Raw genomic sequence first — 12,944 nt, 5'->3', positions numbered from 1 at the left:
AATAACCCCATGTTTGCACTCAGCAGCAAGCATGGTCAGTCAAAGACCCTTGATGTCAGTTTTGACAGAGAAGTAAACACCAAAGAGAAGTGGTCCTAGGGCCGATCCCTGGGGGACACCACTGGTAACTATTCATTTTGCAGACAGCATGCCTCCCAAACTAATAGGTTACGTTCTGTCAGTTAACCAGTTTGCTACCACTGGATAACATATGCATTTACATTTAGTTTGATTAGTTCACTGATACTGCCAGAATGTGGGATGATGTCAAAGGCCCCAGCCAAGTCGAAGTAGGCAGTGTGAACTGAATTGCCAGAATCTAACATATCAGTGACTTACTCAAAGAAGTCCACCAAATTCAGGGGGAGGAATCTGCTTTTAACAAACTAAACTGGATTAGGCTCAGGACTTGCAGACTGTCTATGTCCTTGTTAATAAGGTCCATAATGATGTGTGTCATTGCATGGCAGATAAGGCTAGTGAGACTTATAGGATTATAGTAGGTACTGCACTTTTCCATTCATCTGACACAAAGCCAGTAGAGAGATTGAGTTTGAAAGCAATCGTGTGCTAGACTAAAAGACTGTATCTTATGCTAACAAGAAGGCAGCCCAGCACATTGTCATGACCCACAGAGCTTGTGTTTTTGACCCTGGAGAGAGCCTTCAGAACTTGCTTGGAGGTAATCAGAGGGGGTGATGTAGGCATGTTAATAAGATGAGGAAAGTTAGAGTACAAACTAGTATCAGCAGTATTCCTTGACCTGTCCAAAGCCTTTGATACGGTGTCTCATCCTAAACTTCTAAACACTTCTTCCTTAGACTAGATAGTCCATCCCTGTCATGGTTCTCCAGTTCTTATCTGACAGCAGGCATATGGATTACTTGTATCTCCTTCTTCCTTCCTATATCTATAGGGGCTTCCTCAAGGGTCCATTCTAGGACCACTCATTTAATATTTTTATTAATGACCTACACAAATAAAAATCCCTCTATAGTATAGTATGCCGATGATTCGACCCTCATCTGTTCTGCTAAAGCTATTGAAATGTTACAGCAATTAACACAGGAATCCCTCCTCTCCTTAGAGGCTTAGACCTATAAATTCCACTTTCTATCAACCCCCACAAAACAAACTTTTCCTCTTTATTCCTAAAACATTCCAAGAGAACAAATCCAACTTAACCATAATCTCTTTCAATAACACCAAAACTGAAACTGTTTCACACTCCAAGCTGTTAGGAGTAGTAATTGGGTGAAAATATGAAATCTGAGTTCCATATAAAAGAAACAGTCAAAAGACGCATCAAAAAATTGGTTTCCTTAACAGAATTAATCCATTTTTAACTGAAAAAGCAAAACACATAACAATAGCATATCTATTTCCAATGCTTCTGTATACAGCCCCCCACAGTGTATCTACTTCCATTGTTACTGTATAGGACCCCACATTTCTCAATCTGCAAACCACCCAAGTGAACCTACTAGAATAGTACTATAACAAAACTACAAAATTCAAAGCTAACCGACCGTTCCGGTCACACCAGTGCTTAACCCTAAAAAAGCTCCTCTAGGTAGAACCCCCTCACTGCTTCTCTTACTTGCAATTGAATATGACACATATTATTTTATTTATTTTATTTTACATTTGTTGACCGGGCTAGTCTAGCTGGATACATTTCCATTTTCAGTAGAGGCCCGGGGAGAAAAGCTCCACATAAATTTGAACAAAAAACGTTACAATAGACAAGCAAATGGACAAATCATCATAGATGACAAGACAAATAAAAAATATAGTACCCAATAACAGATATATACAAAAAGAGGATCACATTTCTAAAAATAACATTAATTAGCTGAAATAACATCAAGAGCAAGTCACAAAACAGAGAGCAAAATTGATTAATAATATTATATAGAACTAATCTTAGTAACAGCAGGAGAAAGAGAAGCACTAAAATAGGAGAGGAGGAAGGGAAGCAGTATAAGAAAAGAGAAGGGGAAGTTGAGAGAGATTAGCATAGAGGAAAGAAGAAACAAAATACTCTAAAAGGAGGTAGACTGAAGCAGATACAGTAAAGAGAGAGGGAAAGTAGTAGGAAAGTGCAGAGTAGTAGGAAAGCGCAGAGGAGGTAAAGGATCAGTCAGGTTTTGAACAGGAACAGAGCCAGTGGCTTTGGAAGTAGTCTTTGATTTTGTGTTTAAAGAGAGGCAGATATGTGGTAAGTGTTATGTCGTTAGGAAGCAGATTCCACTTCCTTCCTACAGTATTATTGAAAAGAGAGTCACCGGCAGAATTATAAGTCTTTGTTATAGTAGCCATAAGTTTACTGGATGAGCGAAGGGAGTTTAGGTTGTTATAGGGGGTTACAAGTTTAGAAAGAATAGGGGTTTTGTTTGGTTGGTATAAGATTTTATGGGCAATAGTGAGTTGAGGGATTAACAGAAGGTTTTGTAGTTCAAGCCAGCCTAGAAGTTTCAGGTTAATACAGTGATGAGTTCTAAAAGGGTTACTAGTGGCAAAACGGGCAATGTTGTTGTAGCAAGTAGCCAGTTTGTTAAGGTTGGCTTTCTTAAGGTTAGTAAAAATTGGTGAGGCATAAAGAAGAGTAGACAAAAGATGAGAGTGGGCAATCTTGGCTCTGGATGATGATGTTAGGAAAGGTTTAATTCTATATAGGCTTCCTATTTTTCTATTGACTGTTTTAATGGTGTTGTTGATATGCTGGTCAAAGGAGAGGTTGTTATCAATTGTTATTCCTAATAATTTTGTTGTTGGATCAGGAGCAATGAGAGTGGCATTATTTGAGGAGATGGTGAAGTCCAAGGGGGTGGACCTAGTGCTAGGAGAGAAAAGGAGAAGTTTAGTTTTTTTTGGCACTGAGGAGGAGGTTGCGTCTGGTGAACCAAGTTTCTACAGTGTTGAAGACATTTTGAGTAATAGATGAAAGTTCATTAGGAGATGAAGCAGAGCAGATAAGGGTGGAGTCATCTGCATACTGAATGCAGGTAGATTGAGGAATTGCTAAGTGAAGATCATTGATGAACAGGGAGAAGAGAAGAGGTCCTAGAATGGAGCCCTGAGGTACACCGATGGAAACGGGCGTGAGTGAGGAAATTTGGTTTTCCCAACGAACTGCTTGCTGTCTATTGCCAGGGTAGGATGTAAACCAGTTAATGGCAAGATTATCAAAGGAGAGGGATGTAAGAGTGTTAATTAAAATGGAGTGGTTGACCATATCGAAAGCTTTAGAGAGGTCAATGAAGAGAGCAGAAGAGAGAAGGTTGTCGTTGCGGTTCCTGTTGATCGTATCTACAAATGATAGGAGAGCAGTGGTAGTACTGTGATGTGGTCTGAAACCATGTTGACAGTTTGCTATTATGTTGTTTTGAGAGAGATGCTGTAAAAGTTGTAGGTGAATACATTTTTTCCATTATTTTTGCTGAGGGAGAAAGGAGGGCAATTGGTCTATAGTTTGAGTACTCAATGGAGTTTCCACCTTTATGTAAAGGGATAATATGGGATATTTTCCAGATGTCTGGGATGGTTCCCTCTTGGATTGTCCTATTTATAAGTATAGATACTGGATATGCAATTTCTTTGGCAGCTTTTTGGAGGAAAAGTGAAGGGAGCTTGTCAGCAGAAGGGGTACAAGGCTTCAGTTTGTGGATAAGTCTAGAGATGAAAGATGTAGGAATAGGGTGTATTTTAAAGTTATTTGAAGGGTGTCTTTGGTTTATAGGTGGGCTGGAGTTATTAGTGCTAAGTTGTTTAGCTAGTGATAGAATAGTGTCAGTAAAAATTCTATTCTATATTCTAATCCATATTAGAATCCAATATATATCTATTCAGATATTCTAATCCATAACCCTGAAAGATGCCCAAGCTTGTCCAATATTCTTACTTGGTATATTCCAAATAGAACCCTACAATCAAGAGACAAAGACTTCTTAAATATGACCAAATCAACTAACTCAGCAGGAGACTCTCTATTTTCATGTCGTGTGGAATGCCATTCCATCTGGAATTAAATTACATAATGAAAGCTGGTGGTGAAATTCAGAAGTCCAATAAGTTATCAAAAGACTTGAGAAGCAGGAGGGAGAAAAGATGGACCAGGCCAAGAAGTAATACAAGTAGTCTAACAAACAGGAGAAGACAACAGTCACGATGGCCAAGAACAAGGCATCGGAGTATCTCCACCATCTTCTGGAAAGTGACGCATCAAAATAAAGACAAGATGGTGGTCATGGCAGCAAATGTGGGAAATCAGAAGAAGCTAAAAAATGAAGAAGGGTAAATACTGCTACACGTTTACAGGTTTTAGTATCTAGAAGGTGCTGTTAAGGAGAAGGAAAGTCTCAATAATGAAAGTTAGAATAGAAGGTGTTGCAACCAGACAGCACAAAGTATGAGTCACGTACATCGAAGAAAATCAAAGAAGCTAAAAAGTAAAGTATATATAATGGTAATTCTTTGAAATGTTGGGATCCACTTTAGTAAGTCCTGTAATGCTGAGACTGAATGGCTAAAAAAATTATTTACATGTATTAAGTTTGAGATGGCCATTTCTAAGAATATTCCCTTTTCACAGATGTATGGCGATCTTGGTGTTAGTATGTACAGGTTTGGAGGAGGTGCAGGACACTTGCCCCCTGCAAAAAAAGAAGTTTTAAGGAGAAGAGCGATGTTCAATATTTGCACTTCACCTGCCTTTTCAGTGTTTTTTTTTTTTTTGTCATGTTGTCACTCGGCACAATCAGTGCTGAAATGTCAGCACAATCAGTGCTGAAATGTCAGTAGGGATATACACAAAACAATGGTATAACCAGTACTTGTGTATAGTGCAGAAACCTGGGCAGGGAAAGCACAGCAGAAGCTCGAGGTGATGAAGATGAAGTACTCGAGATGGATAGTAGGATGCACACTGGAAGACAGAGGAAGAAATGAGGACATCATAGCAGAAGGTAAAGTAGCTCCAATGGCAGAGAAGGTCAAAGAGAACAGATTACAGTGGCTTGGTCAATGTGCCGGAAAGTTAAATATGACATGTTAAAGACGATTTCAGAGAAACGGGAAAAGGAAAGACTTCAAGAGTTTATACAGCCGGGAGGTGGATGGATTGTCTGAGAGAAGACCTGCAACAGTCAGGAATGACTGTGGAAGATGTTAGGACAGTGGCAATGAATCGAGAAAAGTGGTGACAGTTGACATGACACCCCGACCCCTTGTAGAAAACCAAAACGACAGGCTGATGATGATAATGGTAATTTCTTACAAGTATTTTTTTTTTGGATGTCATACATTTTTATAAGTTTCTTGGTTTTTGAAATAAAAGAAAAACAGGAGGCATGGATTATTTTAAATAACCAAGTACAACAAAAGCCAAGAGCTCGATAACTTAGCACACATCTATATACATACTGCGTTAGTGTCATGTCTCTACTTCTTGATATAGACATTAAAATGATGCCCCCCAAAATTATGTACACTAGATGTTTATTCAATATGCTGTGAGAATTAACGTAGATAGTGAAATCTGCTCAACAAGGAGTTTGAGGGCAACTACAACTGCTGTATCTAGGAAGATGGTATAACTCACCTGAAAGAAACCCAGAGAATTCAACAGAGGATAAAGAGTTAAACACACATGCACTTTGACAAGTACAGTGGTAACAACAGTAAAAGTTTATGTTTAACACATTTTAAAAGTCTGCAGTGTTTGCTAGCAAGGTGAATGTTTGAGTCATAACAAACTACAAATACTGAGAATGCCTTCTAAATGTCATCTGACCTACTAATCTGATGTGGCAGTTAGAAAACTATTCTCCAGTTACTTTAGAATGCTCTGTGGTTTCAGGGGGCATTTTCCCCAGAGGCATATATTCTCTTCTCGATTACAGGCTGCCTCCTGTCAGTATGATTTATGACCATTTATGTAACAGGCAGCAGTCCAAAAATATTGATGGAAAATTTGCACCCACCCACAGTCGACTGTACTTCAGTGCTCCCAGAAACTAGGATATAAGAAGTTAAACAGTGCCTTTCCAATTACTTCTCTATATGATGCTTGTGTCAGTGAAGTAGAAAGGCAGTATCCAAGGTTATCTCGTCTTGAATGGTGAAGCTAAATTTCTTTCAGTTGTGAGCTAGTCTGCATTACTTTAAGTAATATTTGAAATGTTAAAGCACTAGTATAGTGCAGTTCAGTATAACAGCTGACCTATGCACATGTGTAAAGTTATGTCTTAATACATTCACTGACACATAAATGCTTTGGATGCAAATTATTTAGTAAAATGTAAATTATTTTATTACAGCTGTACACAGGTTCTGTCAAGAGAAGATGTTATTTCTTTCTGATGACACCTAAAATTAATTTCTGCCTTCAAAAACTGTGCCACGTAAAACTAAAGTTTAAATAATTTATGTAAGGTTTATAGACAACGACTGAGGCTGTGACTGAGTTTTATTCTAGTTTTCTAAATTTTTTAAGTCTTGTGTATTCCCTCATAGTATCCAATGTGTTCACAATGGCTAACTTTTCATTGTATGTTTGCATTTCTGGATTATGATGTGAGTGCTTGTCTTATGTTGTAAGATTCTGAACTGGGAGATGGAGGGTGTATATGAATCTTAGTTTGTGAAAATATAAACAAGAACCTGCAGATGATGGCCAATCATCTCTGTTCATTTTCTGCTATACTAATAAACCCAAACGCAGGTAAAATGTATCTATAGATAATGGAGTCTGGTCTACCAGCCTGAGTACTTAATAAAGGCCTGTGAAAATTATACATTCAACATCTAGTATACAGAAACCGCTAGTTTTTCAGTAGAAATGTGTATATCTTTATTGATACCTTGCTAAATGGAGGTTTGTAAATATTGCTGTACAGATCTAATTTGACAGCTATCTTATGTCTCTTCTATGGGGCATTCTTGGGGCCTTGTTTCTAGCAATATTATTAGAAATGCAGATGTGCAGGCAACCCCATGCCTCTAAGAACACACCACTACAGGAAGGTGGCACTGTCATGCTGCTGATATTCCACTGTACGTGATACACTGGTATCTAGGCCGCTGACAGTTTACCTGTAAAAGGTTAAGGCAGTGCCCTTTACACTGAGAGCCCACTAGTATGAGGCTGATGTGATTCTTGTGCTGCTGATATCTAGGGTAAGGTGGTACCTGCACAAATAACAGTGTAGTATTACAAGGGTAAGGTAATGCCTATGCCATTGATAGCCCATTGGTATTAGGGTACTATGGTTCCTATACCACAAAGAGCCCACAGGTATGGGTAAAGCTGGTATGTATGCTGCTGACAACCCACTGGCATAGTGGTGTAAGGTTACTGTATTTCATTGGCTAATAAAAGTACACTGGTATACGAGTAAAGTGGTGCCTGTGCCACTCAGAGCTGACTCACATAAGGGTAATGTGATGGCTGTGTCACTGACCACCCACAGATATTGGGGTAATGGAGTGCCCATACCACAAAGAGCTAAGTCGTATAGCGTAATGTGGTATTTATGCCACTGACAGCCTACTGGTATAAGGTAAGGTGAAGCCTATTCAAATGAGAGCTCACTAGCATAGGGGTTATGTGGTACCTATACCACTGACAGCTACTGACTGGTACTAGGTAAGGTGATGCCTACGCCACTGAACTCACTGGCATGGGGTCATTTGATATCTATGCCACTGACAGCCTATTGATATAAGGTAAGGTGATGCCTATTCAACTGAGAGCTCACTAGCACATGGGTTATGTGGTGCCTACCCCACTGACCGCCTTCTGTCATATATGAAACTGATGTCTATGCCACAGAGTTCACTGGTATAGGCATCATGTGGTACATATGTGACTGACAGCCTACTGGAAATCCAGGCCTACTTGGGTCCAATTAAGAGGTTGCCATAACGTAAATCAGGTTCGAAAACCTAGTGGTCCATCCAAGAACTTCTCAATACAGCTCCTGCTTCTAATATCAAATGGTAACATTCACAACAGCTCTGCAGTCCTGAAATTAAAAAAAAAGAACACAAGAAGGCAGTCCTAATTGGTAGCATGTACTCAAGAAGATTTGGATTTCTTGTTTTAAATTTGTATTACACAAAACTAAACCCTACAGAAACTGCCAATTCTTCATTTCTCAGACATTTATATATCAGTATAAGATAGCCAAAGAAAAAAAAATAAAAGCTGCTTATATCTATCCCTGTATGAAGCTGCTTTATCCAAATAAACTGCCTTGTGTAACTACACTGAATTCACTCGAGCTTTATAATCTGTGAAGAATTAAAAATACAAAATGAACTACAGTACTCCAGAATGGGTCTTACAGATGCCTTAAATAAGGAGATCAATACTTTGTCACCCTACTAGAAAAGTATCATAAAATAATGCAAATTAAACCATAGTACTTTCTCAATGGAACTTCAACATTTTCAACAAGCTTTAAATCACTATGTACCAAAACCCCTAAATCTTTGACACAGTTTACACAGGATAAAATTGAATTGTCAGGAGCATAAGGGTACTGACAGAACATTTACTGCTGTTAAATTTCATATAATTTATACATGACCACAGAAAAAGCTCATCTAAATTGCTTTGAAAATTGTTATGGTTCAAACACCCAGTGATGATACTACCCATATGTTCTTCGTGTTTCACTGTTGAAATCATGGGTAATCTGCTGGCAGGTTGCCCTCAGTCGGCCTGAATATCAAAGTCTTGGGTCCTGCGTCGGTTGCTGTCTCCTCTTCCATGAAGTCAGGTCGTCAGGGGTATAAAACATGCAGCCGACGCCATTTTCTTTAGTCTTTCTTGCCGTGCTGTGCCAGAAGCAGTTCGCAAGTGCCGGTCGGCCGACTCCTAAATTTTCGCATTCGAGTTTCAGAACCGAAGTCTTCAATTAAAGCTAAGTACCCCATTGGGGAAACTTTTTATTGCTCCTTACCAATGTCAGTAAAAGTTAATAATTGCATTACTTGTGGGAAGCAAATACCTCATAAGGATTTCCATTTGTACTGCATTCCTTGCCTAGGCCCAGATCATAATGTGCCTTGCTGTCGGTTTTGTGCTAGATTTAACCAACGCACGATTAAGCGTCGGTATATCTTTGTTTCAAAATATTTCGGAAACAGATTTAACTAACCTGAAATGTCATCAGATAGTAATCCGACTACCAGAGTTCACAAAAAATGCAAAGAAAAGGACAGAGACAGACCGTCGCGGTCCAAAACCGACGATGAAACTTCTACTAAGCCTGTCGCCAGTACTCAGTGAGGCGCTTTCACAGCCCCTGATACCCGCTACTTTCGAGTCGCAGGCCTCTACCAAGACCCATGTGGAGTCCGGCATGCCACGAGATTCTCAGAGTATTGTACCCACAGATGTCTCTCCCTCGGTTGGGTCCGGAGCTGCTGAGCAGGCACCGGCTTTTGAGGGTGCTTTCAGGCCTCAGCATTTCTATATAAAACCGACGCCAGCTTCAAAAACAAAGACAAAAGCAACTTCTAAGGCTAAAAACCGACACATGAGCCACGTGCTCAGGCCTCTATGCCCAAAAAACAGATGATCAAAATGGCTAAAGACTTAATTACCTTGATCAGGGGTTGCCAACCCCCCCCCCCCCCCTCCGATAAGAGGCCTAGGCAAGACACTGATAATGAATTTTCAGATCAGGTTTCTATTTCTTCTGATTCCTCTTCTGATCAGGAATTTTCTGTTCCAACCTATGAGGATTCAGATGCAGAGGAATCCATCCCATCTGCATCTCCTCCTGAAGATTATTCTTTTGGAGAAACCTTGCATACTTTGAGGGAACATTTTCATTGGCAGAGTCAAGATTTCTCAGAATCAAAGAAGAGGCTTAGGGATTTCCTTCTTCTTCCTCAGCATAAGCCTTTGGCCATACCTCCTGTATTAGACATTGTTGATGATGTGTTTTCGGAATCAAGCATGGCTCCAGATTCCCTACCTCCGGCTCCTAGCAAGCCAGACAGATATTACAGGGTTCCTGACTCCCACAAATTTTTATTCAAAAATCCTGCTGCTGACCCTGAAACTATCTCATAGGGTCCCAAAGGTGTAAAGGCCTCAACAGCTAAGAATCCTACCCCCTCTGATAGAGATTCCAGGGCGCTGGATAGATGGGGAAAGAAGGTTTATATGTCTGCAACTTTGGCAATTAGGGCCTTAAACTGCCAGTTTCATATGCTTAAATATCAACAGCATGTTATGGGATTATTGAAACAGAAAATGATGTTGATTTCTGAATGTGTAGAAAATAAAGAATTACAGGAATTATTGCATGCCGCAGAACAGGTTGGAAAGCATATTTGCGATGTGGTTTTGATTCCTTGGAGGCCTTCTGCACGGCCGCAGTTACTGGATCTGTGATTAGAAGGCATGCCTGGCTCAAGGAGCAAAATCTGCCTGATCATGTTAAAACTAAATTGTTGGATGCACCTTTACAGCATGATACTCTGTTTGGTAATAAGGCAGAAGAGGTTTTAAAGAAAATGGAAAACAAAGCTAAGTCTATGCAAACTGTAAAAGACTTCTTACAAGTGCAGCCACCAAGATTCAGTAGACACTGGCCTACAAAAAACTGGTCCTTTCCTGTGTCCGACAGAGCCTCACAGGGCAAATCCAGGCACTCAAAAGGCTCTAGATACCAGTCACAGGATTCTTACAGGTCAAAGCAATGGGGTGCCTCTACCTCCAAATCTGGAGGAAACAAAGCACAACCCTACACTAAACAGTCTCAATGACTTCCCTCTGCCATCACCAAGCACTTATCTTTTGGCAGCCCCCTTAGGGGGAAAACTAGCACTTCATGCTCAAAATTCGCAGTTAATAACCCAGGACAAGTGGGTATTAAACATAGTATCCCAGGGATACAGATTTCATTTCAATACCTTGCCAATTCCAAACAGTTGGCCAGATCTGCCACAAAATCAATGGGCAGAGGCACAGAAACAAGTTACATCCCTCATGGATATGGGGGCTATTCAGCCAGTACCAGAACAGGAAAAAGGACAAGGTTTTTACTCAAGACTGTTCTTGGTACCCAGAAAAGACAATGCCTGGTGCCCAATACTGGATTTATCGATTTTGAACACATTCTTGGACATCCCAAAATTCAAAATGCTGACTTTGCAACAGCTTCTGCCATGCTGGGCAAGAACGCTTGGCTAGTGACTCTAGACTTAAAAGAGGCATACCTGCATATCCCAATAAGGGAATCGTGCATAAGATACCTCCGCATCAAGGCTGGTTTTATGCATTACCAATTCTCTGCACTGCCCTTTGGCTTATCTACTGCGCCCATGGTCTTTACAAAGTGCCTGGCACCAGTAATTGCATTTTGCAGACAAGCATACAAATTTATCCTTACTTGGACGACTGTCTCATTCAAGCAGAAAACAAGGACATTCTTCTTCAACATCTGGTGTTTGTAAAAAGGCTTCTAACATGCCTACGGTACACAATAAACGAAAAGAAATCACAACTGGTACCCTCTCAAAAGATTACATTCCTGGGTGGAAGCTTGAATACAACTGCCCAGATGGCTTACCTTACGCCAGACAAACAAAGGCAACTGACTATTTACTTTAAACAGATGGCAACAAAAACCCAGTTATCTGCAAGACAAATTCTGCAGGCTTTGGGGTTCATGGCATCCTGCATTCTACTAATTCTATATGCAAGACTGCATATGAGGAAATTACAGTGGTATCTAAAAAGTTTATGAAGTCAACATTGTCACAGTCTGGAAACAATGATTCCTCTCATTCCCTGCCTACAACAGGAGTTTCTTTGGTGGGCACAGGCATGTCACCAGAACATGGGACGGTCTTTCACTCTATCCCCTGCCAACCAAACCCTAACTACAGATGCATCAGACTATGCTTGGGGGGCCCACCTGGCGGGGAGATGCATTCAGGGCATATGGAGCCCAAACCAAATGCATCTGCATATCAACCAGAAAGAGATGTTAGCTGTTCAGAATGCCCTGACAGCCTTCAAGGACTTACTTCATCCAGGACAACTACTGATAAAGACGGACAACACCACAGTTATGTGGTACATAAACAAGCAGGGGGGTACACATTCCTACCCCCTTTGCAGACTAGCCATGGCATTGTGGAACACAGCTTTGACTTACCAAATACATCTTCAAGCTTACGCCTTTCCTCCTCTGCCTCTTCTTCCCAGGAAAAAACAAAAATTATCCTAATTGCCCCAGACTGGCCTCACCAGCACTGGTACCCAATTCTAAGGAATATGTCTCAACTCCCTCCTTGGTACTTGCCTCAGTTACCTCATCTACTGTCTCAGCAGAACAATGAAATTCTGCACAATCAGCTCCAAACTCTGAACCTGGCAGCATGGCTGATCATGTAATTATTCAAACAACACCTCTCAGTAAATCTGTGATGGATATCATTTTGGAAGCCAGAAGGCCTAGTACTAGAAAATCTTATGCTGATAAACGGAAGAGATTCTGTGCTTGGAACCAAGCACAAGGGACTGACACAGCAAAGCCAAATATTCCTCAGATTTTACAATACTTGACTGAGATGCTTGACAAGGGCCTATCTTTTTCATCAATAAAAATCCATGCCTCTGCCATCTTGGCTCATTACAACACAGAGCCTCCCATCTTTTCTCATCCTCTGCTAAAACAGTATCTTAGAGGGGCCAAAAATTTAAGGCCTCCCAGAAGATCACCAACTCCTGCATGGGACCTCAATTTTTTGTTGGAAAAGCTCACTCTGCCTCCATTTGAACCAGCAGCTACTGCGGATATAAAGTTTTTTTCTTGGAAAACAGCTTTCCTTCTGGCAATCACTTCAGCACAAAGGGTTTCAGAACTACAGGCCCTCATGGCTATGGAGCCTTTTATTACATTTTACCCGGACAG

Source organism: Protopterus annectens, chromosome 15.part0 (assembly GCF_019279795.1).
Source record: "Protopterus annectens isolate FY-2018-M chromosome 15.part0, PAN1.0, whole genome shotgun sequence".
In the NCBI taxonomy this organism is placed as follows: domain Eukaryota; kingdom Metazoa; phylum Chordata; order Ceratodontiformes; family Protopteridae; genus Protopterus; species Protopterus annectens.
This window is presented reverse-complemented; position numbering follows the sequence as displayed.